Source organism: Myzus persicae, unplaced genomic scaffold, assembly GCF_001856785.1.
Source record: "Myzus persicae strain clone G006 unplaced genomic scaffold, MPER_G0061.0, whole genome shotgun sequence".
NCBI classification, from domain to species: domain Eukaryota; kingdom Metazoa; phylum Arthropoda; class Insecta; order Hemiptera; family Aphididae; genus Myzus; species Myzus persicae.
This window is the reverse complement of record NW_019104395.1, coordinates 65,308-71,056: the sequence shown is the minus strand read 5'-3', so window position 1 is coordinate 71,056 and position 5,749 is coordinate 65,308. Positions and strand designations below refer to the sequence as shown.

Genomic DNA, 5,749 nt, shown 5'->3' with positions numbered 1-5,749 from the left:
TATATTTTTTATAATAATATAATATACATATATCACATATGTATGTTAAATGTTATTCCAGCATACTATCTATAATACTGTCTTAGATTTACTATGTGTATAGTCATTACATCGAAAGACGATAGATCGAAATATCATTTAAATTAGATTTGATCTTTTATAATATTATCAGTGGTTGTTAATTTTCCTACATATATCAGTATAGTAGTTTGAAGTATAATTCTTAAGATGTGAGTAATGAGGATAACAATTTACTCAGTTATAGATATAATATGAGAGCCTCCATAGTTCAGTGGTTAGAGCGCTGGTCTTGTAAACTAGAGGTCGGGAGTTCGATTCTCTCTGGAGGCATAACGTTTTTTTGTTAAAAAATCGCTATAGTGTTAATATTTATTAAATATAAGAATCGACTCTGTTATATATAATATTTCTTATCCCCCGGCTATAGGACGTGTGATAATTAAATTATCGAAATAATAGCATGGAATGTGATGGATGAGAGGGGAGGGGGTATGGCTGAGCACGGTNAACACATATTATATTAGGAAATGTAAAGTTATACCGCCTATATGAATCATTTGATTTCAACACTATACTCCGATCAGTAAAGTTGTCTGTAAAGTGTCCAGTGTTTCGTGTTTTTTTTTCATTAATTTAAAAAATGGGTAAGGACTGGCGTTTTGGCCGAAAAACTAGGCGTAAGTTAAGTGCACCTAAATTAAAAAAACACAGACTGAACAATTTACAATCGATAAAAAAAAAAAGTGACAAAGATCATAGCTGTGATGTTCAGGTAATTATATAAACACATATAGAATTTAGAATAATATTACTATTTTAAATATTGAAGAATATTCAGTATTATTTTATTTTGATTGTGACAGGGAAATGCTCATTTATCAGTATCTGAAAATAATTTGACAGATAATAATACCATAGAACTTACTACTGTCAGTAGGTAAGTAAAACAGTTATTGGAAATTAGTTATTAGTATTTTTTAAATTTTAACAACAAAATAATTTGCAAATATTCATGTTTTTAACCAATTTTTGTCAATATTTGAACCTAAAATGCTAATAAAAAAAATGATGCCTATATGTATTCTCATAATTTTTGAATCACTATAAGAATAACTTATGAGGAACTTTGTATTAAATTTTCAAGTATTTTGACTCGGCCAAAACAATTTTATCGCCAATTCAAAAAAAAGCGGGTAAGTGGGTATCGCTCTGCTGTACATTATAGGGGCCGTATGCATTACTATTATTACTATTATACATTACAAAAGTGTTAAATTTGAATATGATGATAGGTATCATTGCATACGAAAAACGATTCTGAACGGAGATAATTTTTACGAATTTTTGTCAATATTTGAACTTCAAATGTCAATAAAAAAAAATCGTGCCTATGTATTCTTATAATTTTTTAATCACTATAAGAATAACTTATGAGAAACTTTGCATTAAATTTTCAAGTATTTTGACCCAGCCAAAAATAATTTATCGGTACTTAAAAAAAAAAAAAAATTATCAGAAAAATCGAAAATTTCAGTTGTCTATAAATAGCTCAAAAAAATTCAAAATATTTTAAAAATTAAATCATGTAAAGAAAATGCCAATCTAAAGAACTGGTGAAATTTTCAAGTATCTACGACTTATACTTTTTGAAAAATAACAAATATTTAATATCATAATTTTGACCTCTATAATGCACCAAGGATATTCCCTTTGTCATCGGGAACCACCCCTGAAGTTTGAAATTGAAGCAGTATTTCGACTAGTTATGCTGTACAGTGTACACAGACACAAAAAAAAACACACATCATTGTATAATCAATATAATATATTCATCATTTCGTTCAAAATTCTAAAGGTAAAGAGAAAAAAACGTTAAGTAGAAAATAAATAAATTACAACTTTTGACATGAAAAATGTGTAGGTATATACCGTCTAAAAAAACTTATTTTGATAGATAAAATATTGATAGTTACGAAATAGGTTCTGCTTTAATTTAACGCTGATTTCTTGTTTATGCATAGAACTAATACCAATGATGTTGAATTTATAAACGCCGAATCTTTGTACCATGATAACTTTACCTCTCATCAAACCAAATCATATTTTGCTTCTACTCCATTAAACATTAAGTTATTTACCGAAGTAGTTGAGCAGGAAAATAATAATACCGAAGTAAATAACTCATTTGATAGTCTGAATTGAAGAAGATTAGTCAATATAAGATATATTTTTGAGTCGATACAGTCAATAAAACACCAAGGGTTTGATTGTACATTTCGTGACTTAGAATTTACTAAAGAGAAGAGAAAAGGGTTTTTCAGTACTTTTTGTTTTACTTGCAAATTATGTGGCAAAAGAAACTATTAATAGTGAAGATCCTTCTGATAACGTAAATATAAATGCTAATATGGCAGTCGTGTCTGCTGTTGTAAATACTGGTCAAGGATATGGTCAACTTGAAGAATTTGCTGCAACGTTGAATATGCTGGTCATTTCTAATAGATGAGAACAAGAAGGCAACACCAGTGTGAAGAATGGTGTATTGAAAGGAAAAAACGGTTAGTACCTACCTATTATTTATTTAGTTTTATTTATGAACTTTAGTTGTATGAGTTATGATTTATAATTTACAATAATTGATGCAATATCTAAAATATTTTCAGACTTACAGCATCTATTTTCGGGAAAGTTTGTAAAATGCGTGATAAAACGTCACGTGCTAAAACTGTGAACGATATTTTATTTGGCACATTCACTGGAAATACCGCCACTAGGTATGGAATTGCCAATGAAGTAATTGCTAAAGAACAGCTAGAAGACCTTCTAAAGACAAAAATACAATCTGCTGGTTTAATTGTTGACAAAAATATACCATTTATAGCCGCCTCCCCTGACGGAATACTAGACGATGAATCGCTAGTAGAAATGAAATGTCCAGCTAGTGCCAAAGAACTTGCACCAGAAGATGCTATACAAAGCAATAAAATTAAGTATTGCTCAATTAAGGATGGGACATTGTACTTAAAACGCAACGATACTTATTATTATCAAGTTTAGGGTCAACTGCACATCAGTCAAAAGACTTATTGCTATTTTTGTGTATGGACCCCAAAAGGTAAACACAAATTATTAAAATTATACATTTATTTAAAATATATGTACTAAAAAAAAACTAATCATTACAGGTTTGATGTATGAAAAAATAAAACGAGACGTTGATTTTTGGAAAAATAACATGGTGACCAAAATTAAATTTATTTAGAAAATCTCTTACCAGTCTTAATCAAAGAAAATTTAATGCAATAAATCTTTTAATATTTTTTTTTTAACCCTCAAAATAATTTTATATACATCTACATTATTATAATATTATATAATTTTTTTTTTATTAATTAAATCCATATATGTATTAATTGTATCTGCAGTTATTACTTACTTCATATTTGTATATTTTAAATTGTATCTATCGTAATTCATACTATAGGCTGTCTACAGCATTTTTATTAATTTTATTGTATTTTTTAAATTTTAACTAGGTAATAGCTATTATGATAATATCATAAAAACAGATGCCCGTATGAATGTGTAACATAAATATATAAACACATTATAACAATAATAATCGTTTCTTTTGATTATTATCGTAGTTCCAGAAATTCGTATTTTGGATAATGGGCGGGTGGCAGTATGATAAAAACGATAACGGATTACACACACTAATGTTAATTTATTACTCACACATAGACAAAGCCAAAATGTTCATGTCATACAAATTGCCTAAATATTACTCCTTAAAACATGATACGCTGGAGCCCCCTTAAACATTGACGAATCAGTTCCGATGTACAAGTCATAGAACGAAAACTGTGATTGTGAATTACTGTATGATACACAAAAGTAGCTTCGCGGGCGGCTAACAAAAAATCAATTTCAGTAGGAACCAAAGCAGAAAAATAGTTGGAAACTTTACCAGATTGAATCGATGATCTTGTAGCTAACTTATGTTTTTGCGTTTTGAGGTGATCGTTTATGTCCGATCGTCCACCATGACTTACTGAAAAAGTTCCATGGCAAGTTGTACACTGTACATTGAAATCGTCAGTAGATTTAAGTTTTTTAATAAATGGGAAATCATTTTGCAACTTTTCGTTAAAATGACAAAGTCTTTTAGGCGGCATAGTCACTACGACACTACGACACTGTAAATTATAAATACGAACAAAACTGTTGATAAATCAGATAAATATTGCATTCGCATATAACTTGTATCGTCAGCAAATTACTGTTAACTAATTTATAATGTATAGACTATAGGTAAATTATACATTCTGTAGTATAATCTTTCGTAACCGTAATACTCGAAATTTAAAATCATAATATGGTTTTTCCCGATTTAATATTAATTATAACTGATTACAACTGCAATTGTCGTACATTCCGACGTTCGTTATCGAAATAATATACGATTAGGATTTGTTCAAAATAAAATCGATAACCGAGTAAGTAAAAGAATACCAATTTAAAAACGGTTTTAATTTCCGGGACACAACTATGCAAAAGTCCAAAACCGGTACAAATCGGTGTCCCGAGAACTTTGTCCGGGACGCCGGGACATGGGTTCCTAAACCGGTAACGTCCCGGGAAATCCGGGACGAATGGCCACCTTACTATAATAGCTTGAAAAATTCAACACAAGTCCAAAATTTCAGTCGACTTGTCGACAAACCACGTACATGGACCAAATTTTACGCTCAGCAGAACACGTGTAGCTCCGTTAATTTAAAAATTAAAGTGAATTGACCTCTTCTAAAATCTAAAGGTAAGATAATTATCTAGGCAACCTCATTGGATTTTTATTATATTTTTAGTTTAACGCATGTTATAAATATTTTAAGATGTATAAAAAATTTACAATTTTAAAAAACTCATAACTCGCGTTAAAATTAAAATATAATAAAAAAACCTATGAGGTTGCCTAGATAATAATCTTACCTTTAGATTTTATACGAGGTCAATTCGCACCAGGGGAGTGCCTGGGGGGGGGGGACATTATAGGTGGAACTTGATTAGGTTAGGTTCACATGGTGTCTTTGAATCGCTATCGTGAAACACGCTCATTGTTTCGTGTCATGTGAGCGATATATGTAAATAGGAAATCCGTATACCCATAAATACGCGCGATTGACCGGAGTGCGTGTACTATAACACATCGGCTATTGTACTTTATCGTCGAATTTCGGATATGATATATTGTGTTCCATGTAGCCACGTAAAAATTAAACACGATTCATTTCGACAATGTTAACTATACAGTGAACAACATCAAAACTCAAAAGATTTATAATACGATATTGCCACGTAAGTTTAATATTCTGTACTAATTTTTGTTTAATAAATTAATTTATTATAATTGTTAATACAAATTCCATTATAATTTCTAGAAGATGAAAAGATCAGGTAAAATAACAGATTTGTTCCAATTAAAAGAACAAATAAATTGTCAAAGACAACTGATACTGACAACATAGGAAATATTGAAAGCGTCGAAAATGAAAATAAAGTTTCTACGTGAATAAATTTCGATTCTCAAGACATTGGTGCGTACATAAACTTAAGAGAAAAAAATATTATTTTAAATGATTTGAAACGTGAACAACTACTTACATCTCCGTGGGTCCCCCTGAGTGGATATGTATTTCCTATAGACAATACCAATAAACGAAATTTA

General features: G+C 29.8%; 1 non-coding gene across 1 annotated transcript; it reads left to right on the top strand.

Moving 5' to 3' along the window:
* Nucleotides 1–278: 278 nt before the first annotated feature.
* Nucleotides 279–351, top strand: Trnat-ugu. The gene has a single exon. It is a non-coding gene; the product is annotated as a tRNA-Thr (tRNA).
* Nucleotides 352–5,749: the final 5,398 nt, after the last annotated feature.